The sequence below is a fragment of the Toxotes jaculatrix genome, chromosome 16 (assembly GCF_017976425.1).
Source record: "Toxotes jaculatrix isolate fToxJac2 chromosome 16, fToxJac2.pri, whole genome shotgun sequence".
Lineage (NCBI taxonomy): Eukaryota > Metazoa > Chordata > Actinopteri > Toxotidae > Toxotes > Toxotes jaculatrix.
The window spans coordinates 10,493,605-10,520,426 of record NC_054409.1 but is presented as its reverse complement, the minus strand read 5'-3'; the positions used below and the strand labels follow the sequence as shown (position 1 = coordinate 10,520,426).

Here is a 26,822-nt window from a genome sequence, read left to right as displayed (position 1 = left end):
TCCTCGTGCCCCTGAGCAACATGTTCCTGCTCATACTTGAGTGTCAGTTGACCTGTTGCGTGAGTGTTTTTTTCTACTCTCTCTGCTGTGTTTGTATGGTGGGTCTGTTCTAAGTGTGTGTGTGTGTGTGTGTGTGTGCATTTGGTAAACGCAGCAGCATGCCTAGATTTACTATCTCAGGTTCCACCCAAAAATTTGGAGCTATTACAGCAGATGGCCACATTAGAGCACCACATATTTTATCTCAAACCGTGTTCCCTCAGCCAAAGAAAAGACCAGATCAGGGATTTTGGGTTAGATACAGTAAACTTGAGAAAACCTGAAGTAAAATTGAGAATGTGGTATTAATTTCCCCTTTGTCTGCAAGTTGGTTCAGCAGGTTGCAGGAGCGCTGCTACTTTGATCTCATCTATCGGACGGAAACAGTTGGAAGTTTTGAGTTAAAAAAAAACAAGAACAGGAGAAAGCCTCCCTTTCATCTCTGTTGTCTGGGTTTTATCTGATTCTTGGAAAGAAACTTTTAAGGCTCTACTGTGCAAGATTTCTGTAAATATACTTGTGATTTAGGAGAATTCACAAAGACGGGAAATAACAAGAAAAGCATTGAGCATATCCTCAAAATTCAAATCGTGTCAATTCACCTCAATTTTTCCCATGGGAAATTCCACTACCAGATATGGTCACTTCTCCACTCAACATGACCAAGGTGGAGGTTCACAAAGGTTTCTCCTTCGATGCAAAAGACTCAAATCATTGACAGTTTGGTGAAACCAGTGAAGGTACAGCCGAGCTCACCTCTCAGTCTATCACAGTGATACTGAATCCCCTTCTGGAGGAAGCTACAGGGCTACTTGCATCTCTACAAGCCTGATAACACCACAAACCACTTGCCTTCAGCTGCTAGAAGAGGTCTTCCAAAAGCTAAATGTGAAACACCACACTTTCAACCAGTGTAAACTTGTCCACCTCTACGGTACCAAGGTAGCTGCACCGTGGTTAGGGATACAATTCTTAGCCTCTCCTATCCCACAATAATGCTCAATGCAAAATGTTACACACAGTGACTGCCAATAGCAAACCAACCATGTGAAGGACCACTATGAGCTTCTCCAATTTCAACACTCTTTCTTTCCATAGGTCGTGTGAGGGTGTGTGTGTCTGCTCGCAAGTCTATTCTGTGACTCACCCCGACCAGTCACCTTTCTCATGGAACTCTTCCAGCAAGAACCATAATAGACAGGGGAATGTAGCCATGGATATTGTCACCAGGACGCACGCATAATGCAAGTATTCCCACACGCACAGAGACACAAAATAACAGACAAGTCCCAAATCCCCCAAATACACAGTCTGCAATTGAAAAACAAAAACCGCTCCTCTTTCTGAAGACTTAGCAAGTCCACACCAGTACGGCGACCAGATTGATTAAAAATAATTGCAGAAACAGAACATGCCAAAATTCCTGGGTGAAAATCATTCCTTCCTTCCTTCCAACAGTTATAATGAGGTCAAGGGTGAAAGCTAAGGCGTCCTGACAAAAGTCAGAAAATAGCTGTGCCTAGAGGCACTGTGAAATGGACAATCAAAGACAGGAGAGCTGAGGAAAAGCATGAAGGCAAAAGGGGCTTATTTTTTTCAGGAGCAAATCCAGAGCTGACGATAAAAAGGACTTCATAGTAAAATGAGGTGTGCTCACACTGATGATGAGTAATCCAATCCAAAAGGGCTCTCTTTTTTAACCAGTCCTCTCTGTGGCAGCACAATCCCACATGGTGAGTCACTCACACTCTGGCATGCCACTGCACATTCAGTCAGCTTTACAAGAGAAAAAGCAAGACAGTGAGAGGGGAAGAAAGACAGAGAAAAGAAAAAGAAGGAGGGGGGAGGAGAAAGAGAAGAAGTCAGGGGGCTTAAATACAGGGTAAACCGAACAGATGAGCAGAAAGGTAAGACGTTAGGAGTTAAAAATGCACAAAAACAAACTAATAAAATTCCACACAAACATCACTCTAGTCAGATTAAAGTCTATTCGGTCAGATTAGTCTCTTTAACACAATTTTCTGTACACACACACTTACGCACACTCACTTTTGAAGTCTGATGACATAACAAATTATTGCAGGATGTCCTGTTCATGAGGACAGGTCATTACAGTTTATGTCATAAATTAAAGATTAACAAAGACTGATGTTTAATTAGCCTACTGCATGCACAATTTAGTCATCAGTGTGTATGAATGTGTGTGTATTTGTGTGTGTCACTGTGGCTACCTGTGCTCAGGACCAAGGAAATGATGGCATGGGATTAGCTAACCCAAGTGTGTAAGTGTGAGAGACCAGAGTATGACTGTGTGTGAGAGTTTGGACTGTATATGTGTGTATATGTGTGTGTGTGTGTGTGTGTGTGTACATGCACTAAACCAACAACATGAGTAGGTCAAGCCAAAATGGCGGGGGTGGACTACAATGGCTCTGGTGTTTACTCAGGTCACTATGGCAACCACTGCACACCCAGTTCATCTGACCTTTCCAGATGATAACAACACCGCTGACTGGAGTGTGTTTGCGTTGTGCTTCCACATGTGAAGCTCCTCAGCTCCTCCTGTGAAGCCTGGCTCTCGGTGTGTTTGTGCACATATATGGGACATATGTGTACGTCTATATCTGTGAGACATAGAGACGCATGCAGAGTTTAAATGTGTGCACATCATTTGTTCTGTGTGTGTGTGTGTGTGTGTGGTTGGGACAGTGGAACAAGTGAGGACAGGAGATAAGCTGTATCTGGAAAATAGTTTTTGAGTATAGATACTGTATAGTATGTATGGGGTTCATTGTTTTTGCTTGTTTTATTTTAACCCCTGATTATACACAAGGCTGAATACAGAATACTCAAAAGAGCATGGTTACTGATCTTGAACCCTTACAATGTAAATAACAGTAAATTATAGTAAAGATTTTATCTCACCTATTTTATTTAATTCTGACAATTTACAGTTTGTTTTTTTTATGCTTTCGTGTCTCAAAATGCACAATTAGCTATGTTGTCACAACAATATTAGGAGCTTAAAAGGGTTTATACAGATAGAATCGTGAGGCTTTGTGTTTTATTTCAAATTACTGGCTGTGTGAGGATTAAACCAACTGCCATCTCACATAAGGTAACAAACTCCCCTAACAACCCCTCAATATTCAAGAATGAACTGATCTTTTATTTTATTATTGAATAACAAGTGAAAAGGAGGAAAAGTGAAAAGGAGAAAAGCCAAAAAAAAATGTGAGCTTTAATTATATACCATACCGGTGGTAGATGGAAAATGAAAACAGCTCACACAATCCGCTGTCTGTCTTTCTGCCTCTCCTGTCTTTCTCAGTCTTTCTGTATCTTTCTATCTCTTTCACAGCCTGTTTCCCTGATGATACTGAACACCAATATCCGTTAGACTGCTGCCAATTACGTTCAGCTTTTTCAGCTGCTATTTTTACTCTGTTTGTCCTTTGCTTCCTTCTTTCTTTGTGGCTCATTCAGATATTTTACTTTGAGGCACTGAAGCCTAAGTGCCTGCTTATGACTGCATGCTTATCATCTCATCAGGAAGGTGTTAACACAACACAAGACAGGCGATCACATGGGACTTCACTGTCAAGTGCAAGGACAGAAAGGTGAATCCATATTCATATATTTTTTTAAAAATTAAATGACAAAAAAAAACAAGGTACTTTTCTAAAGATTTATTTTATCCCATTCAAATATTTACTGATGTCAAATATTTGAAGGTAATTCTGAAGGTAAGAGCCACTTCCTTTTCTTCAGCCTCTTTCTCTTTCCCTACTTAACGAAGCCCCACTGGAAAAATTAAACATGAAGAAAATCTTGTTAGGCTCCAGTGTTATACAAGTTGTCAGCAGGGCCAACGTGTCCGGTACTGAGCCTGTTCACTGTGCAGGATAATCTGATCAGCTGTCGAACTGAGGGGAAACACTTCGGCCTAATGGTTGGTCAGTCTCCACTATGTGATCCTCTGACATTCAATTGAAGCCTCACCGGATTTTTTACATTTGGTTGGTCTGGGTGGGCAAGGTAGCTGCTGCGTTAAATACAGAGAGAGAGAGGGAGTTTAAATCAAAGAGGAGGAACACACAGACAGAGATAACCGTGACATAGAGAGAGAACGATAAATGTTATTTGTGTCCAACTTGGTTGGGAAAATGGAGGCAGAGGAAGGTTCAGTCAGGCTTCAAAATCAAAATCATCTAAAGGAGGCAGGCCTCAAATGCGCACAAGATAAGGAAGCAGCTGAGGTTGAGAAACGAGAGGTTGTGTTCCTGAGAAGGGCAAGAAAAGTAAGCATAGGAAATCTTTTACCAAGGAAGCCAACGCTGTACTGGAAATGCTTTCCGAGCTAGGGAGGAAACAGGAAGGTAGATTCAAAAAGAAAGAAGGAAGGGGTCCACAACATCTTAAACACTCTCGCAGTGATTTGATTAAGAAAGACAACAAACTGATAGTTTGGCCAACAGGTGCCAAACTTAAGGCTTAAAACTTGTGTAGCACAAACAGTCTGTTTTATAGAAATCTGCTTTTCAAATTAAAGACTTAGAGATTCAAAGATTGTACTGACAAAAAACACGGACAAAACGAGCTATTAAAGTTTTGTCTGTTGACTATTCGAGGCAAAGTGAAGAGCCAATGCTTATTAAAGTCCACCACCGCAGGTGCCGCTAATACAGGATAAATACATAAAGCTGGACTTCTGCAGTGGCTCTGTCCACATTCAGAATGATAAATGGAGGACAGACAGGCCTCTATAAATACCTTAAGCCATAGTTAACACTGAAGCAGACCCTACAGAAACTAAACTGTGCCGGTGCTATCTAGCTGTCGAGCCGCTGGGCTTACTTCCAACTTTTGCCCAAGCCTAAACACACAAAGAGTAATGGCTGCCATGTGTGCACAGAGATAGCACCCAGCCAATCCACAGACCAAGGCCTGAGTGTGTGTTGGTGTGTGAATTTGTGTGTGTGAGAGAGAGAAACAGAGAGAGTGAGATAGAGAGAAAGAGCGAGAATATTATTACAGTAATTACATGTTAAGCAATGAGAAAATACAAAACAGCTTTTGGCTTCTCACTGAAAGCAGAATTTTCCATCAACTTGTTTGTCCTTTCACAAGTAAAAGTATTGCTTTGTGTGTCCGACTTTGGCATCAGTATCACAAACCTGTACTGTGTTGTGCGCGTGTGTGTGTGTGTGCAGAGGCAGTATCTTGGCCTCAGCTCTTCAACGCTGGAATTTCCTCCAGCTCTGCCGCCAGGGCAAGATGGCTACCATATGCCAGCTATTCACACACGCAAACACACACACACACACACACACACACACACACACACACACACACACACACACAGTTGAATGAAGACCACAATCCAGCTAGCATACAAGTTTGCAATGCTGAAGCCAACCTCACATATAAACAAACACACTGAAATGCATAATGGAGTGAAGACTGAACTAAAAACACACACACATCTGCAAATACATTCGCACACATGTCCCTTGGCGGGTAAACTGTACCCACATAGCTGTGTACGAATACACTTCTGTCTGTAATTATATATGTGTGTGTGTGTGGGGGGTGTGTGACAAGTTGGAGAGTAAATTCAGGGATTGTAATGAAATGGACACTACACAGAGCATCAAACACCACCAGAATAAATTGTAAATTTATCCATATACACCTCCTTTTGACAGTTACAAAATGGATCCCTTGCGGTTTAAAAAAAAAAAAAAAGCTAGTTTGATGACAAATCAATAACCCGACAGGCATGTAACTATTCAAAAGTACATTGTGCATACAGTGATCAACATAAATCTAAAAATCTTTGAATTAAAAAGTTCTCTCTTTGCTTCTCCAGAACACTCTCTGAAGGACCTGGGTTACACTTGTGTATAAGAAATTACCAACTGTTATATCCATACTCCAAACAAACAGGGGGCAGAAAGTACAAAGAAATGCACTCTTTGGTCCCTTCTCCCCTCTTCATTTCCCCTGTGCCACAGCTGGACCAGCCATTAGGTATATCAAGACAAATCCAAGTGGGCTGCCGCATCGGTGGACTGGTGAAATCCATCATTTTTAATGGCCCTCTCTGTGTACCTGTCATTCAGGGTGCGCATGAGAGCGTGCTGCATGCGTGTTCTGGGACTGGGTTCACTTACCTCGACAGCACAGCAAAGTTTAAACCCTCACCTCACACTGAGCAAAAGTTAGCTCGGATAAATCTAACCTCGGCATAGGGCAGTTGCTCACACGTTGCCAAACCTGCGTGGACTGGAGAATAATGCTTTCCACCAGGATTTACCTTGCAATCTGATTGTGTATCTGTCAGGTTGTGTTCTTCGGTTACACTTAGACTGACCAGTGTTGCCAATCAGAGAGACAGGAAAGATGTACTGGTGGGTGGCAGGAGTAGAGGATGAGCCAAGAGAGGTCAATGAACGTGAGGGAGAGGGAGAGCAGAATACAACAGCCTGTAATGACTCTTTTCAGAAACTAGCAAACATTAACAAAAAGCAATAGCCATTTGACTCCAGTGTGTTTCAGATATAAAGCTGAAGATCGAGTGAATCTTATTGCTAGTTCATACTTGGAGCAACATAATTATAACTTGCTTATTACTAATGCCAGATACTCAGGCTGTATCCATGTTGATTAGTGCCTTTTTCCCCCCAGTGTAGTGATCTGATGATTCACCAAAGCTTAGCAGAGCTGAACAATCAGTCGACAGCTGAGTAGTCGATCACTGTGAAATTAATGAACAACAGTTTTTATAACTGATTAATCTTGGACTCTAGGAAATTGTTAGGGAAATGTTTCACTACTTTCTGACAGTTTATAGACTAGAAAATAGATAGTAGATAGTAGATAATAATTTTTTTTTTTATTGCAGCCCTAGAAACTACCAAACTTTATTTTGGAGGTATTATTGGAAAAGTAAATCACAATCATTTCAGTAGTCTGAAATAAAAGCTGCAGAGAACCCACTTCATATTGAAATCCATCTGACAAGACACTCTTTTGGCAAGGAAACAAGAAGAAGCATGGAAAGCAGGCTATTAATAACCGATGACCGACAAAAGTTTGGTGGATGTCGGATGTTTTAAGCAAATCCTGTTGTTCAGGAATCAGCCATATTTCTGCGGTAGTTCCTCTGGTGACTGTAATGATGGAGGAGGACGAAGAACAAGTGCGAGCTATACAGGATGACAACAGCATAACCCTGACCACAGACAGACAACTTACCTATGTGTTTATGTTACACTGCTAAGGAGAGATGTTTGGGTAAAAAACAAACAAACAAACACTCAATGCTGGCAGACAGTGCCATAGTAAACACCACCATGTGCTAATACAAACCACAGCCAGGATTTGAATCTTCTGCATCTTGTGTACAGAGCCACAGTGGTACTGCAAAAGGAAGCTCTGACACTGGCAAAGTCCCTTGGCTAACCACAGAGGATCTGTAGTTAAATCTCCTGAGCAAATAGCAAAGTGTTCACTGGCATAACAAACACACCGTCAAAGAATTCACCATTATTCTGGGCAAACATCTGTCTCACCATTACTGTTAAACTGCCCCACAAAGAAGAAAACCTACAACTGAATGAAGTGCTTTATCTAGTAAGCATAGCTAACATGACAATGCAGAATTATGACTCATCTTTAGGTGGGATACAATGTCGTGGAGATTTTTTTTTTTTACATCTTATAGAACAAGTCTCGATCTCCAGGACTGATGTCATTTCTGTGACCTAAAGAGAACGTATTTATTTTTTTCCAGTGAGTTATCCAACTTTTCTTTTGCCTGGTAACCAGCTTCATAAACTCTGCGTTTAAAATCACTTACATAAGCCACAGTATTTTGTTCCAGCTTAGTGGCTCTCAAGCACTCCTGCAGGAGAGCCAAGGGACCGGGAACAGAGTGGCCAAGCAGATGTTGTTCAGTGGAACCTCCCTGGTTGCCAACACGAGTCATCACAAACCGTCTTTTGAGGGTGTAACTGTTCGCAAAATTCATGTTTCAAAAAGCACCATATTTTTAGGCTTTTAGGAGCCACACATTGCTTGAACACTCCGAGATGATTTACGTGCACCTCAACCTTTCATGCCAAGCACACAAATGCAACATTGTGCAGACGCAGGCTGTTATTCTGGAAAGTGTTTTTTTATTTTTTATTTTTTTGCATGTGTTTAAATTCCAATGCTTTGCATGATATTCTTAATCATACGCTCCATATCGTGCAAACTACGCATGATTGTGCTTTAGCTGCGTAAAGGTCGTTAGTGTGTTTCAGCAGACCTTCAGTTTTACTGTAGGTGATGCTGTCACAAATGTGCTAGCATGTAACTACTCCCAGAGACTTGAGGCACTCCATCAGAAGCGCTTGTCAGATAATCAAAACGTTTCAGAAACTCCTTCCCACACACTTTTTTTTTTTTTCCATCAGGCCGACAATGCTACATTCACACCTGCTTCATGTTGTGGCTGGCCAACTGAAAACAGGAAGGAGGCTACGGTGTGAACTTCTTTTCTCTCTTTTTTTATTTGTCACACCTATTTGTGGCACTGAGTGATACAATCAGTGCCTTTCAGGAGAGACTGTCTGAAAATGAGCACCATTACCCCCATATTTAAATGATACTGCGTTTTTCAGTGTTGCTATAATTTCCTGGGAAACCATAATGGCTCCACACAGAAGATGTAAATGATACGTGAGGCTTTTACAGATCTGGTTTCTCACTCGCTTTACGTTAATTAGAAATAAGAACGTTAACCAAACCAGCTGCAGGAAGTTTCTGGTGATATTTGTTTACAAGCTCTGGTTTTCCTGTCAATGTAGAGACAACCCAAATGAACCGAGCACAAAAAGGTGAGAGAGGAAACTTTTACACAAACTAAATTAACTGTAGATGTGATCTCACCTCTCAACATGTTTGGCTGTGTTTAACTATGCTTAACTGTTTGGACTATGTTCAAGCAGAGTCAGCTGGCAGTACCAGAATGTTACCGTAAACCGCAGCACTTTATAACTGTGGTCTGGAAAATTCCATAGCGATAGTGTCCTGGTTAAGATTCCCAGTCATCTGTATGCTGGCCTAAACATCTGTCCACGAATCTACCACTGTGCTCTGACAGCTCATACAGCCTAAGAGTGTGTGATTGCATTTATGCGCTCTTGTGTGATCTTTTATCGTGAGTCTAATTTATGCTGTTTGGTCGAGAGTCTGAAATGTAGCAGAACAGTTTGAGTCAGTACTGCTAGTAGCCAGAGGAAGATGATGCCCCAACAAACATCTGCTCCATATGAGCCAATGACAAGCTCTTTAAACATACACCCACCTACCCACCCACATCTGCTCCCTGTTATCCAACAAGGCCTTACACACAGACAGACATAGCCACAGGCGCATACACAGATACACACACAAATCTTTGCTGTGTGATCAATTACTGGTCCTGTGCAGCCAACTCATCATCAAAAACAAAAAGACAAAAAAAAAAAGTCAACATTGACATAGACAGCCAGATACCAAAAGAAAATGGAGAGGAAAGGCATGCAAGTAAAATTCTTGATATTTGGGGGTAATAATGTGGAGCTGTGATTATATTCCTATAACAGCTGCATTTGCTTTCTGTGCTAACCAAAAAAATTGCTTAGTTCTAACCGCAATACATAGATCAGCCATGTGTCATTGGCTGGCTTGCTGTCAAAGGTTAAAAAAAAAAAAGAAATGCATGAAAACACACACACACACACACACACACACACACACACACACACACACACACACACACACGTTGATGATGATAGCTGTACCAAATTGGGTCCAAGTCAATAAGCCAGCAGGTTGGCAAGCCAGCAATCTCTGCCCAGTAATGCTTTGCCATACTCCACTGATCATCTGCTGTGTGAGCAGTGAGATTGTGTAGTTCTGCGTGTGTGTGTGTGCGCGCAAATGCGCGTCCACGTACATTTGACTGGCGCCACGCTACTGCTGGGAGCAATTATAAAGACATGAAGCAGATAGTTGAAGATTGCTGTTCTATGCAACACTGAGAAACACACGTGCATGAATATACACAAAAATATGATGTACAAGACTGTCTGTACTTCAGGAATATTGTTTTTTGTTTACATTTACACTATGTCATTACAACAAGATGAGTGAATTCAAAAGCAAAGCCTCTGGAGGCTCAGATAGCACCTGTCATGTTCCAACAAACTATCCAGTGAAGGAAACCCACAAAAAATAAGAAAATCAAAATAAGTATGATAAACATAATTACACACACAAAAATAAAACACACGATTCACCCTGTGAACCTTGATTAATGGAGTCTGTATCAAAAAATATCAGTGACATAACAGGACAACACTGAAATACACATACATAGGCACTAAAAGGCAGTCCTAATAACTAATAACAGATACTGGCTTATTATCGGCATGTTTAGGTTTTCTATTCAGTATCACACTTCCTGTTTATGTCACTTAAGAATTATAAGAATGAATCACTGAAATAAAACCATGGTGGTAAAAACTAACGCTCAACTCTATTCATATGCAGATATTTGTGGTGTGCTGGATACTTGTGGACACAGGCAAAAAAAAAAACAAAACAAAAAAAACTGTCTTTCAGCATGTAGAGTTTCGCAGGAGTGCAAACAGAGCCCAGGGTGCAAAGAGTATAGATATGGATAAAGTTTAAAACGAGATAAAGGAGAACCATAAATGTGAGGAAGTAAAGTAAAATATTTTTTTTTCCCTCACATGGCACCATGTTGGATGGTGTGTTTGTGTATGTGGGAGTTCATGTGTGTTTGACTTTCACCGACTGATGACCCAGCCGGTAAAAAGCTTTCACCATGTGTTCAGCAGGAAGGAAAAACATGGTTAACACACAGACCCAAAGTACACAAACATGTTAGGGCACAAACACACACACACAGAACATAGAAAATCCACCTCCTACCACCCACGCACACCCTTTGACCGTCCCACACACACACACACACATACGACCCCTGTTCGCTAGAGCGATGAGTCACTCTGCTGGGAACTCCATGCTTTCCCCATTACTACAGACTGGCTGACTGACTGTCCTGACATGCTGAAAAAGAGAGGCAGAGAGTTTAACAGAAGGGAGATGACAGAAAGGAGTAAATGAGAAAGAAAAATAGATGGAAAAAGAAAGGAGGAGAAAGAGAAGATGAACCAGAAGTATTTGGGACAGTGAGAAAAAGAAGGAACACAGACAGTTTGGGTTCAGCTCTGTTTAATGTACTTCTACGGTCATTGAACTATACACGAGGGCACGGTGAAGCAGTGAGTTTAACTTCCAGGCACAGCACACTCCAAACAGGAGGGAAGAAAGCAATCCAGTGAGAGAGTAAGAATGAGAAAGCCATGCTTTCTTGATTACTACTGTCTGACTGTCTGTTCAAAAATGCAGCTGGAAAAGAGACAAAGAAAGAAAGAAAGAAAGACATGGACAGAGCTACAGAATAATCTTTTCATACATTTTCATATCTTTCATCCATTTCCGTCCATTTTGAGGGAATGCCTGTTCTGCTAGTCACTAACTTACATAAACACAACCCAGTCTGAATGTATATACAGGTAATGAAAGGATTTACATCAGGATGTTTTAAACTAAACACACCAGTTTGGTTTGGGCTTTTATGGACAAAATCTGATGGGAAACAGGAGGTCATGCATTTTACATGTCCAAGACTCTGTCCTAAATAAAACTGTCTACAATTGGCAAAAAAAATTATTTAAATTAAGAACTACCTGATCACAAGATACTTTGAAAAGATTATGAATCTGGCCAGTAGTTGACAACTTTGTGTATTCAAAGCTACAGACACATTTTGGTTGAAAAAGTTTTATAGCCACCACAGATTCATAAAGAAAACACAACCTTCAGTTGCTGGTAAGTATTTTAGAAAAACACCAGAAAAACAAGCTTTCACACCAACAAAAGAGACAAAAAAACCCCAACAAAAAAAACACAAAAACAAACCAAACTAATGAGCACTTGCCATCAAAGGAAGCAAATATAAACCAAATGGAAAAATTGAAATGAAGGGAAAAAATACCTATCAAAGAAAAACAAAAGGATTACCCACTTTGGTACACATAAACGCAAAAATAAGTTTTAAACATGATGAACTTGCATGATTTGACCACAGGGAGTAATTTTATCCAAGTGATTTGCTTTTCCTAAATTGTGCTCTGGGATAGCTTTGACTTTGATTCGTTTAATTCACTGCAGATTCAACGAAGAAGGAGAAGGAAGGAGGATAGGAAATAGGAGGAGAACAGGGAAAGAGGCAACAAGAATGAAAGAATGAAAGGGAAGGAGGTGGGAGGCACAGACGAAAGAAAAAAGGGAAAGAAGGAAAGTGGCAGGACAGAGAGAAAAGTAGAACAGAGAAAAACAGAACAACATGGAGAAGGCTATGATGAATGGAAACACTGGTATGAGCTACAGGTCATCATAGAAAAAAAAAGATTCTCTACAGCACAGACACCTGTCTCAAAAAATATTTTAACAAGAGGAAAAAAGGAGGAAACCTTTAAAAGGATGTCTGCTTTCCAGGCTGAAACAGAAAAATACATATCAGACCCATTAACATATGGATAACTTTGTTTTAATGTACAAAATCACCAAGTGACTCAGACTCAGACCTGTGCACTTAGGGGGAAAAAAAATATTATATAAACTAACACTGATGGGCTACCACATATTATTTTGAACATCAACTGTAAAACCACCATAGAAAGCAAAGAGCATGAAAGCAAAAATACTTTTGGCGGCATAGTTTTTGAGTCAAGCTTAATCAAACTCTCAGACTGGATCAGGCAGAAAGATCACACAGTACAGCAAACAGCCCCCATATACTGTGTGCCAGGCTGAGGCAAAACACACACACACACACAGTGGAGCTGCAGTGTACACTGAAGGATCTACAGAAGGACTATTCAGTGAAGGCAGACAGTGGGGCAAACAGATCTTATATATGTCAGGCTAAAGCCAATACTCATAAAGCTCATCTGCACTGTTCACTTCAGAATCTATAGTGTGACAACTCAGCAGAGCAAACATATTCCTTGTGAACTAATGCAGCAGGCTAAATGGGTTAGAGTTCAATCAATAAAAAAAAAAAAAAAAAGGCTTCAGCAAAAGAAAGAAATCAACAATCTCATTACTGTCTGAAATTATTTGCTGGAAGCAGGATGCAACACAAAGTGTAACAAAGTTTCTCTCAGAATAAATGAGAGACAAACGAAGAGAAAGCCCTCATCAGGCTGTTTGGCTCTGCTGCACAGACCTGGCTCACAAGCAGCCGACTCTCCAACCAGTTTGCTAGAGATAGCGCGGCAGATATGAGGCCGATTTACAGTGCCCCGCCATGATTTGGTTTCAGAGTTTGTTGATTTTGAGACACTGTTCGTGAGTACGTGTCTTGTGTGTGTGTGTCCCTTGAGTGATCCAGGAGAGTGATTAAAAAGCCTGTTTAAGATCAAAGGCAGTCGTAGAGGGAGGGGCGTTTTCAGAGTTAAAAATCTGTCAAACCAGAAAAAGCTCTACGTGACCTCCCTACTTTAAGGCATTTGTTCAACTCCATTTTACCGTTTTAACAGAATACACAATGCATGTTTATGGTGTTACAAGTTTTGCAAAATGATGTACACAACTTCAAATGCAAAATGATAGAAGCTGGTCTAAAACTGCATTTGGGCTTTTTCCACTGCATTATTGTTGAGATCGCAAAAGTCAACAACAGATGCAAAAGTCAACAACAGATACACACATTATCAAGGTAAGATTCACTTTTTTCCCCATGCTGTTGTGCTCTCCCGCTATAATGTTATCTAATATAATAGCCCAATGTTGACCCTCTTTTTAAAAATCATTTAAGCAAACGGGGTCCATATGGTCATCAAATATACTTATCTAACACAGGATACAGAGGCATGTTTCTCCTCACCATTGTTTTCTAACACTGGATCCAATGTGTTGTCTCATGCCCGCTGTTCTCATTATTTCCTCTGTTACTGTCATGGTTTTCAGTAGCAGCTACCTGTGTTCAGAGTTTGCACGTGGATGATTGATTGGTCCTTTCAAATCAGATTTGACGTGTAGCAGCTGTATCCCTGCACGAACAGTGCGCAGCCGCAAAACCTTTGGTTCTTCTACCTTTAAAAAGATGCCAGGCAGTTTGTTAAGTAGTGAAGCGCTGGTTGCTTTCTACTGCTCTGCCTCTAAGGATGAACAAGGGCAGCTGTATGCTGCATATTTTCACACTGCAATATCTCTCGACTGTCATCGACAAACAACCTCAATGCGATGTGCTTCAAGCGAAATAAAACAAAGGCTAAGGATCATTTCTCATATCAATCTATCTACTCCAGATTGAAGGGCCAGATTTTCTTGCCAAACATTCTTCTCTAGCGCTAAGCAGTGTTTTTGTAAGGCATCGATGTCAACACGGCCTGCTTGACTCATTGCAACCAACCTTAACACCAGCTGTAAAACTGTCTTCAAAACAACACTCAGGTTGGCACAAAGAAAAAAAGAAATCCAACAAACTGCAGTCGGGAGACAATGCAACATGCAGCCAACTCCCAACGACTGTTTATTCAAGGTAAATATGATAAAGTGAGCTCAGACGTGATTCAGACCAATTGTAATCAGCAAACATTTTCAAGCAGCCTTTCATTACGTAATTCATCATGACAATAAATGTTTTATTTTTTTATTTACTGTTTAGAAAAAAACAAAACAGCCCTTAATTTAGTGTCCGAGAACATCTTATAACAACAAACTTGTAAATGATGAGAAGTATGCTGTCTGTTCCTCGCTACTCTCTTTCAAGCTTCCTCCTGCCTCTGTCATATGCGTCGAATCTGCTTCTTACTGCCGCAGTTGCCACACACATGATGACAGAAGACACAATGCTTTACCACGGTGCTGCAGAGAGCTGACAGCTGCTATTCAGAGAGTTCAGCTCCAGTCTTGTTACACATTTATTCAGAACACACATGCTGGAAGGCCGGAGGACAAGGTGTGTTCCCACTCCTCCCAAGCAGTGCAACCACATCTGAAGAGAGTCTCATAAAATTAAATATCATCCCGTGGAAGCGGGATACGACAATTCCTCAACAATTCCTCATACCTAAATGACAACCCTTATGAGTATATTCCAATATGAAATCGGATTGTGTCCTGATGTCACCCTTACAGTGAAGGCTGGTTAGGTTTAGCCTACTAGCCAACTAATACTGCTTGAGGAGGAAAAGAAAAATTGGGTTGAATTTGGGCACTTTCTGCTGCACTGCGAACATGGGCTCATCTAAGAAACATCGCTACTGTAGTCTTGGCCTCGATCTCATTTGCTCCTGTCACCTGCCTGCCAAATCAGATACGATCACCATGCTCGATAACACACATTTGGCCTCCTGACTGCTAACGCTCCATGAAGACAACAAACACAGAGAGGCAGGGAGGGACGGAAAAGCGAGGGCAGCAAATAGACAGAGGGATAGAGGGAGATGGGTTAAGAGCGAGCAGGGCAGAGTTTAAAGGAGACAAGAAAAGAGGGAAAAGAAAGATGAAGATATGTGTTAAAGGTTGAAGCAGGTTCATACTCATCTTCCATACACATTCCAACAGAATTATGTCATCACACACACGCACACACACCCACACTTTTGCTACCCCACAGTCTGCTACATCACAACTGACTTTCTCGTGATTTAAACAGACAAGTCCATCAATTATGTAAGATCAGTCCAGTTAAAAATAGTCGTGTCGTTGCAGCATACGGACACAACGTCGTCCACTAAAACACTCCTTCTACCTGACAGCTTTCACGTACTCCTCTGTCTTTGTTATATCTCTCATCTTAGGCACGAAGATGATGCTGCTATCCAAAGTGGTGAGTGGAGACATTTTCAAAAAAGGGTGACCTGTAAAACACAGACCACCCACCGTTGCTTTTTAGCCATTTTGCTGCAACTCCAGTCCAGAGCTACATAAAAGAGTTAATGGGAGGGGCAACCATCTAAGCTGCTCTCCTTTAGATTCTTCGTTTTAGTGTCTGCACTCAGTCAGCACTGTTCAGTGTATCAGGGCTTGTTTTCATCTCTTCAAAGCCATTCTTGCACAGGCTTACACAAGCTAGTAAATCTATCACGGTAAGGAGGAGGAATTCACTTGACAGCCATAGAAAGAAAAGGATGCGTACAAAATTGCAAATTTCCAAACTTTGTCTTTAATCTTTTTCTTTACTGAAGCTGTGATGACAGTTAATGCTTAACTGCATTAAATTTGTTTTTAAAGAATCCCCGCCACAAACACATTTCAAGACATTTAAAAATAATCTGACAAGAATTTGTTTGTTTGTCTTATTTGGTTCAATTAACCAGTTAAAAACTCTTAAACTTACATCTGTTCTTTCTCCCTCATTTAAAAAACCTGAATCTTATGCTCATAAGTCAGGTCATCCAGAGAAGGGCTCCAACCAACAACTTTCTCCAATGATTAACCTGCCAATTCTTTTCTCAATTCATCGATTACCATTTTCTCTAGAAAAAAAACCCATCAAGGCGTCACATATGAAACTGCTGTTCCATCTTCCGTCGACAAACTCACTGATTGTTTCAGCTCTATTATCAAGACGAGCTGTTGTCTTCAAAGGATTCGAGCGTCATTACAATTTCCATCCAATGCAAATACTAATACAAATAAATAAATTTTACGGTCTGCAAAGGCCTGCATATGCAAAAACCGATTGTTCCCTTATGCACAGTGGTGACTAGGACCTTTGAAAGATTTATTTCATCATGCAAAATAACCACACACATACACACACACAGTCAAGGGGTGTTGTTTTAGATTACCAAACACAAAGATACACGTTACTCACAACAAGAAATATCCTTTTTTTAACCACTTGTGCCATAGTTTGGGATCTGTTGTGTGAATTTCGGTGTCTCCCCACTGTGTGGGGAAACAGAATCAGCAACCTTAGGGCGAACAGGTCCATCCTCTAACATCAGAGTGTCTCTTAAAGCTCCAACAACAGAATGAGCTACACTGTCTAAGGTTTCACCAGGCTGCAGCCCTTCTGGCTCTCTGCCAGTATTAGAGAAGTCAAAACCTGGCACAAGCTGCCTACAAGCCACACTTAAGCGATTAATGATTGCTGTTTCCAAAATAACGTGTCTTCCAAGGAGGCACTTATTTTGGCACTAACCAACGCTGATATGAACTTCATAAAATCCATACATCCAGGAGAAATATCAAACTCCAACAGGCTATTTGTTTTACTGGTATACGTGGACACTGGGCACAAAGTGCAGTTCCATTTCAAGTCATAAAGTTCTTTGGCTTCCTAACTTGTAATGGAGACAGGCATAAATTTAACCACTGCATAACACCACAATTTACACAAAACAAAGGCAAAAATAAGAGCTCCATCTCTCTTTTTTTTCTTTAGCTCTCGAATCTTGTCGCTGCCTCTGAAAATAAACCCCACTGAGATGTCAGAGTGAGTCTGCATTAATGAACCTCTTCAAATAACAAGATGGTGAATCAATGTGCTCAGCTGAGGAACCGCTTTCACTTCGTGTCTGGCATCAGGTTCATAAAGAGAACATTTTGGGGATGGCAGTGACGGTAAACTATGAACACCTTCTGGGTGGAAATCAAAACTGTGAGGTCAAAAAGCTGGTACATTTTTTTTTGCCACAGCAGCTTGAAAATCAATCCACAGTATTCCTCACGCTGGTTTGGCAAGTAACCACTCGTGATCTGGAGTTTCATACCAAAGTAATCAATAGAGTGTTTTTCTCCAGCACAAACTAATAATCTTCAAATTCTAATAATGTCCCCAGCTAGTTGTATTTTCACAGTCAACACAGTTTCAGACGGAGCAGTTACAGTATAGCAGCTTTCACTGGCAAGATTGGAGCAATATCAGCAGTTTTGTTACAAAAATGGCCATTAATTTCTGTGTTATTGATACGCTGGTCACAGCCAAACATACAGACCTCACACAACCTCTAAACTGTAAAAGTGAATTTTGGGTTTATACGGATCTGTGTATAGTAGATAAAAATGTTGCAGTTTCCTGGAGTGGAAGCCTGTGGAGGTCCAAAGGATCCTAAAGCACATTCGCATGGGAAGGAAACACATTCTTTAACATTTATCTTTCCTGAAACTTTGTTTTTCAGCACATCCAGGCTTTAGAGTAACATAAACTAATAAGTGATAAGAATACAGCAAGACATCAACCAGTCAGCTGTTGACCGCTGACGACGTTCACGAGTAAGAGAGAGCCATTCACTTTCTTTCCAAGATCAATCAAGACGTTTTTATTAGTTTTTAATTTCTTTTTCTTGACATAAAAAAAGACCTTTTAATTCTTATATCTTAAAAAAAACATACTGGAAGGAAACCAGCCTTCATCCAGCCTCTCTAAAACTAGCTACCTTTGCGTGACAGAATAAGACGGTAGGACTGTATTTTTATATTTTATTTTATTTTGCCTTAATAAAACAGCACAAGTTAGAAGTCTTGTCTCTCCTTCACCACCATTATACTGTATCTGATGTCTTGTAAACTGATACCAGTGTTGGAGGCTGTGTGAAAGGCCAACTTCTATAAATCCACAGTAAAAACACAATCACATGACACAGTTTACACACTGACACATTGCTAGAAACAATGTAAATAGTGGGTAAAGAGGACTACGTCATACTATGTCTGAAGATTAACCACACAAACAGAGAATACCTCATTAGTGGAGACAATAAACTTAAGATAACAATGGACTCATCTTGTTTAGAAACTGATCCGCTCCGTGTAGAGTAGTTTGAAAAGTCACACTCCTGCACCTTCTTCCCTTACAGCTGCTGCGGTGGCATGTTAAGTTAAATACACAGATGTAAAACAATTACCCACAGAAATGCAGACTCCACCATGGCGAGTCAGTAGAAAATATGCATTAAATTGCAATGCAGTATTTATGTAGCTGACGAGTCGGAAAATTGCTGTTGCCAGAGGAGAGGAGAAATAAAGGAGAGTTGCTGCTCATATAATTTATAATCATACATCTATACTGAGCTATTTTGTGTTCTGTTGCATTGGTGCACTTTTAGGTTCTAGTTTCTTTAGTTTCAATATCAATGTGACACAGCTTGTTCTTTTTGTTGTCACTTCACACTTTGTATCTTGAAACATCTTGAATTTCTATGATGACTTTAATCGTCATTTATATATAGTTCTCCTTTATAATCTCACGTACGATAACAGATTAAATGCAGATGACGTGACATGAGCTTGAGATATTTCCATCATAAAAACAAAAATGGAGTCTGCTGGCAAAAATAAGATTTTCTATCTAAAACAGATGCAGCAAACGGCAGATGTTTGGCATCACGTCCCATATATCAAAGAGCTAGGAGGGTTTCTTTGCAGGGCTGCCATTATGTATTCAACCATCAGGGAGATGTTTATTGTACAAGAGGCAGAGCTAGCACTGACAGCGGCTTTAGCTGCACAAGGAGCAACCACACTTTTTCTTCGACGGAACAACCCATATTGTCTAGCAAATACTACACTTTCACTATCACCATACTATCACTGTCCTTACTGGTCAGCTGACCTCAAGAGAAGCCACAGCTTGAAGCCACAAAGTCAAGCCGCATAAGTGGGGCTTGACCTTGTGGCTTGGAACTGTGGGAAACTGTAGGGAATGGACACAATCATGGTAGAAGTGGAGATGAAAAGGAAGCCAGGTTGAAATTAAATAAATTGCAACTCAACAACTAGTGGCAAAGTAACTCTTTAAGTGCAGCAAACAACTGAACACAGCTCACGCTGAGTGTGAGTGGGGGATAAAGTGCATGAACAGCAGCACAGAGGAGAAATACCCCAATGTAGGCCCCTCAAAGTTGGTTTAATATCAAGAGCTGGCTCTTTCTGTCTTTCTGTCTCTGTCTCTCCCTCACACACACACACGCACACACACGCACACGCACACACACAGACCAAGAACAGTATGGCCTCAGACCTGGCAACAACCACTCAAGTTCTTGGAGCAGCTTTCTCTCTAATTTAAAGTTGATTGCCATGGGCCCTCTGTGTGCGACTAGTGAAATATGAGTGTGGAGAAGAGACTATGGAGGCTTGGACTGAGTTTAGCTCTGTGTGCGTGTGTATACACAAAAGTAACGTACGGTCTGAGTCTGTGCCTATGCATGTACTGTATGTGTGTGCATGCATGAGTGTGTGTCAAGGTCTAAGCGGAGCCTCTGCATACTTGTGCGGATGTGTGTGCACCATGTGGTTTTTGGCCTGAGCTAGTGCAGAGATTGGACTGCCAGCGAGGGCTGTCTGCAGGGAATCAGGCAAAGTAAAAGGCAAGCTGAATAACAGTACCTTTTTCAAACTAGAATGAGGTGTTTGGAGGTGACTTTAACTGAAGTGAGCTATACGACAGAAAATGAACTAAGGACAGTGATCCTGAGTTCTGGACTTAAGAATTTAAGGATTTTTACGAGACAATGGGCCATCTGTGGTTTAAATCCCTGTCTCTGAGTGATTATTCTTCTCTGAGCATTCATGATTAATCGTGTGACTACCTGAGCAACTCCCTTAAAAGTTACTCCCACACTTAACTGTAACTAGAGGTAATTCTCCTGATAAATGATATCGGCTCATTAGTTTTCTGACGTGTAATTCTGAGAACTTTGATAAGTGAACACTTTCACCTTGTCTACACTTCAGTTGACATGAAGTTGCCTTGAAGCCTCAGTGACTACACCTTCTAACTTTAAGAGTTTTCCTCTACGCTGTTATCCACATATTATTCTATCCAAAACCCTGGCACCGTGGCAAAGTTTCATGGACAATATGTAAGTGTCAGCTATGCTATGAAGCTATGAATAAAGGTGTTTCACTTTTCCCAGAAATCTGAGCACCATGGATTTCCCTTTCTTTTTTGGATATGTCTGTATCCCCTTAGTCCAAAGAGAGCATTTGTTCACTAGGTGTATTTTTTTTTAACAGTTTTTTGGTCACAATGTTTGTAAATCAAAAATACACTCCAGTTTTCCTTTTATAGAGAGAGAGGGAGACTTTAATCCATGGGTAGGCTACCTTCCCAGAGGTAAACAGAAAGGGGCCAGGTGTCTCTGGTTTTTCTTTCTCTGTGTACTTTTAGTTTCACAGTGGTAAAGCGGTCAAGAGAGTGGAAGAGCTGATGTTCTGCCACTATGACAGCTTTCTTTATTTTAATGTCAATCTGACCAACTAGAAAATAAAACTAAGAAAGATCTCTCTGATCAGGCCACCCAGCCTCTGAGGTGAAATCCATAAAGTGTCGTAACTGACGAGATATGGCAGGGAGTGGCCAGGTGTTTGGTATCTTTCTGCACAGAGCCTATGCTGACTCTGGCTAGGACGAAACAACAATTAGTCAGTCTCTCTGCAGAGACTCAGCTGATGAGGTTAAATTAGCTGAATGGATTTTAAAGCAAAGAAATAAACAGTGATTAAAGTGGGAACCACTGAAAACCTGGGGCATATTAACATAGCAAGACTGGCTGGAACAATACTGTCACATGGGACTGCAGCAGTAAAATGGGCTCCAACAAACTACAGTCTATGAGTGTGAATTCTTCCTTTACAATTCCCAAGAAACCAACCAACAGTGTTGAAAATGGTAAAAACAGCCATTTGTCATAGGGCCAGTCCCAAAGAGCCAAATGTGGTGGAGACAACTTTACCCCGAAAGAAGGCTGCATGTACCAAACTCTGACCACCCAATAACAGATCCTGACTTCTATGCGCAGAAGAAACCAATAATACCATGATCTTAATGCAACAGATTACAATCCATAATAATAATTCCTTCAGTTACAATAGAGCTTCGCACGAATTTCATGTTCGGGCCCTAATTAAATCCTGAATTTCAACCTCGGACAACATTTCACACAGCCAGTAGACCAAAAGGTGAGAGCCACAGCTTCCTGAGAAACATGCTAAAATTATGTATGATGATGTATTAAGTATAACGGACAAAAAAAGGAAAAAAAGCTTTTACATTTTATCTTAATGATGTTATACATAAATGACTGCTGCTGTTAGATTAACACACAAAAAAACAAAGGGTGAACCAGGGATTTCACTACCTTAGGTTGGCTCTCATGTACACATACTTTAATCAATAGCTGCAATAAATAATATCCCCATCCACACTCATTGTGACCCCAATTCACATCAGATTTGCCATTTCCTGCCAGATCAAAAAAAAAAAACCCAACTCTGTACTTATTATTATATTTGTCTATGTGTCTCTAAACACTGGTCTTGTGTACAAGTACATTAAAAGTCACAAGAAACAGGACTCAAATGGTTCCTCTACATAACCTAAATTTGACTCTCCAAATGGCTTTAAATTAGAGATGAGTTAAAGCTTGAACTTTGACCCACATTCTGATTTTTATGTGGAGCCATTTAAGAAAAAGCGACAAACTAAGCTAATTATGACCAATGGAGCTCACAGCTTTGTTTCTCTGCCCCCGTCAACCACCTACCTTCCCTCTCCTACTCCTGAGACACCACCAGGCTTCGTCTCTCTCCTTGGTCTGTTTGCATTCCTGCTGAGCTCTATTTAAAGGCTCGATCACTCCACTGACTGGAGGAATGCACATCTGTAGTGAGACCCCGTCCCACTGTCTCTGTCTGAGTATGCGTACAGTATTTGTTTCTGTTTGCAGTAAATTAACCTCAACTGCTGCCCCGGAACTATAATTCTACATCTAAATATACAAAAAGAAAGAGCAGGATGGAGACTAATGTTGTTTATCACATCAGCAAGTGCTTTTGGATGACTCAAGATTTCAGAGCTTCAGTTATACTGTGCCAAGTGTGTTTCTGTGCTTGGGTTTAGGAGCTAGAAGCAAAAACAAGTACAAGAAAGGCAGTGCAACAACAATGATTTTGTTTTTAAACTTTCTAGTACTATAAAGACACAAATATACTGTGTTGCAAACAAACAACTCACAAACCACAAAAAAACAACAACAACTGATTCAACAACAAGAGTAATATATTTTAAACTGAGCCAAATTTCTTTAATAATATTTGAGACTTTGCTTTCTTCCTGCGACTTTTCACCAAGAAAAAAATAAAACATGAATCCCCCCCCCCCCCCCCCCCACACACACACACAACACAGCTGCAGCAACACGTTTCTTCAGTGAAGAGCACAGCCAGCGTTCAGTTTATACTCACACATAATAATTACAATCAATGATACAATTATGCGACACTGTTAAGAGGCGTATTTACAGGGCATTTAAATAACATGTAAGCGAGCGGCATGACATCCACACTGTGAACAACACTGGAGTAAATTTCCCTCTGTTCCCTCCTGTCCCGTGTAGTGAGGCGGACAAACTTTTCGTCCCCCCGGCCGCACACACGGTTTCCTGGCCGCTAATTCTCATCCTCCCCGATTTAAAACTCTTTAAATCGCCAAGCTTACCTTGGAAAATCTCCCCGAGTCAAACTGGCATTATTATGTTGTCTCCTTCCATGGCCGGGACTTTATCGAGCTGTTCTTCGAGATCCCCGGAGAGACTGAAGACGGAGTAGCGCAAAATTGAGAGGTGCGGTGGGGGGCAGCAAAGCCGGACTGAGAGGAGGAGGAAGGTATAAAGCAACTCGGCCGCCGTCTCGTTGGAGGAGCCTGCTGTCAATCATCCAGCTCAGTGGGCGGTTCCTGACTGTAAGAGGATTATGGAGGCTATCAACACTGATCCCAGGTCTGAGGTCTGAGGAATGTAGCGTGGAAAAACAGACTGAGGATTATGATGGTTTTGATTTTAAATCGCTTTTCATGTGAAATTCTGAAGCAGTCCTCCTTTGCATCCTTAATTTGGATCATTTAAAAAAATCCACTTATATATCTTATATTAAAACATATTATATATATTATATAAACAAGATATATTAAAAAATAAAGTAAGTGCCAAGATAGATGCGCAGAGATGTGCATTGAATTTAATTTCTCTGTAATATTTCCTGCTCCCTGAAGAAAAAAACATTCATTTCAGCCTCCTAGGGGCAACAACAAGTAGGACGTGAGGGACAATTTGAGTTTAACTGCTATCTGTCACTAATTGTAAACACGTGTGCAAAAACACTGAATCTAGCAGTTAGAGTCCACAAATGCTGTTTTCCTCAACCAGCTCATTACAATCAAACAGATAATGATTGGCTGTCAAATAGCTTATCATTTTCACAACCACACATGCACAGGAGATGGGGCCATGAAACAATCTGGATAATTTGGCTCAATAAAAACCTACCACATGTATGTGGACATGCATGGAAGTAAAACAAGCCTTTCCAGATATTAGTCAGTCATCCTGCTAAATTGTTGATCTGGCTTCATTACCCTCCTTTATTTATTTACCTAGATTATCTGTTATGTGATGAGAACATAAGCACATTAAAGCCATTAATGGCTCTATTGCTCAATACTTTAGCAGACAATAAAATGGATGACAATAACATCTCATTACTGAAAGCAGGAACCTTTTATCCTCCCTCCTGAATGTGAGTGGAGGTGGAAAAACACATCTGTCATTGTAACTCAGTCTGATATAACAAAGCAACCCCAGAATTACCGCAGGGTGGAATCAACACCTCTTTAATGTAGTTTCAACGGAAACTGGTTTAGGCTTTCCGAAGGTAAGATTTTATAACAGGGATGTCATATTGGATTAAATTCACTTGTACAGGTATGTCTAATAAACTGGCGACACAGTTTATACTGTGATGTCTATAGTCTTATGATCATGACTCATTTCACGCAAGAGTTTACAGCAGAGGTGTCCAAACTGTTGGTTTTTGTTCCAACCAAGCACCAGCACACCAGACTTGACTCATTTAATCAACTGATCTCAGTCTTCAGACAGTTAATTGGTCAAAGTGTGTGCTCTTCATTGGTTGGAACAGAAACCTGCAGCCACACAGCCCTTTATGGAACGGTTTGGACACCCCTGGTTTACAGTTTATTGTTATGGGTATCATATATTTAATTAAAGCTATCTGTTCAAAGTATATAAACTGTACAATTCACATACGTGATTTTTCTAGTCATTAGTTACCCTGAACACCAGTCACAGTAGTACACAGCAGGACAAGCCATGTGTTCTGTTTTAGGCTGCTTAACTGTGAAGTAATATTGACCTTTGACCCAGATCTCCTCCAAAGCAAAATCAGCCAATCGTGTCCTTTCCAACTGCGTTTTATGATTAACAACCTGGACAAGAACAATTTGAATGAAAAGTCTGGCAGTTGTAGCGTCCAGTCCACTCATCAGGCACACAACACCACAACAACACCGAGATCAGTTATTCTATTGAAAAGGGGGATTTCCAGTTTGAACAAAACCAGCCGTCCCCTTACTGACCCTGACCTGTCAGCTGCAGCTTGGAAGAGTTACAACATTGTCTCATTAGGAGCAGGAGAGCAGTGAATATTAACCAGGCCTAAAACTGCCAGTCTTCCTTTAAGTTGGCTCATCAGCTTGTATCTATTCATTTATTTATCATGCACATTTTCTTAGTGCCACTATTTGCCTTGGAATACCTGCACAATGTAATGTTATTCTGCTACTACTTTAGAGAAGCTTAGCGTGTTCCAGTTTTTTAGGCTGTGTCAGGGTGGTGTTAATTCAAATGTTTTGCAAAACCTTAAGCTGCAGTTTGTGGTGTGGCCGAGCTGCACCTGCTCCTTGTGCCTCCTTGACTGCTTGCCCATCTGCATGGTACTTTTCTTTGAATCTGCTGTTTGGTCTGGCACTGCGTTTATCTGCCTGTCCATCTGCCTTACTAAAGTATGACCCAATGTACCTGTCAGTTTGTTCCCATCTGCCAGCCCTTTGCTTCATCTGTCTTTATCTGTCCTTCTCTGTCAGAGCTGTCAGACTTTCATCTTTTTTGAGTATCATTTAGCTACTTCTGTTTATGTTGCTTTCATTTCTAACTTCTACACCACTTATCTTCCTCTCTTATCATAACACTTCTATATTTTTGTGCATAATCATTCAGAGATTCGTGTCAGCATCCACAGTTTTGTTTATGTGGTGTATATTTATATATAAATTTAATAATTTAAACAGGAAAACAGTCTTCTTCCTCCTTAATGTCGACTAGTGCCATTAACATTTCTTGAAGCCTGATTATAATAAAGATTGCTGAAGACAGAAGTAAATAGTGTACTTTAGGTATATTCTGTTTGTGCAGTATCCCTGTTTGAAATATAATATTCAGGAATAACACCAGAACAGAAGACAGAGTTGATTTTGAGGAAAATAAACTTACATGCATGATACTTTTGGACATTTGCTCTGATCATGCGGCTCCTGTGCTCTCAAAACTGAAACTGTCTGCCCATAATGTATTCTAATTGTATTCCAGCTTCCCTCTAATTAAAAACAATTGTTAATATGTTTGTGACTAAGAAGATGCCATTTTCAGTTCAGCTTTGTCAGCCACTTGTTGCATCATGTGGTGTACTGTTGCTTCCCTCTTGTGGGCATTTTGGCTCCTTACATACTGGAGTACAAACTGTTGGCAGACACAATATGAGGTTTGCAACAAACTGAGCAGTATATGCTTATACATGCATAACAGAAACGGAAAGGAAAATTAAAGACAAGAAAAGTGCCA

At 40.6% G+C, this 26,822-nt stretch overlaps 1 protein-coding gene across 1 annotated transcript in view; it reads right to left on the bottom strand.

The window, feature by feature from the left end:
- il11ra (interleukin 11 receptor, alpha) overlaps positions 1 to 23,755 on the bottom strand; it is a 45,682-nt gene extending 21,927 nt beyond the window's left edge. Inside the window, exon 1 of the mRNA XM_041058945.1 lies at positions 23,627 to 23,755. The gene's annotated coding sequence lies outside the window, so the exon portion shown is untranslated. The remainder of the gene's footprint in view (positions 1 to 23,626) is intronic.
- Between the last annotated feature and the right edge of the window lie 3,067 nt (positions 23,756 to 26,822).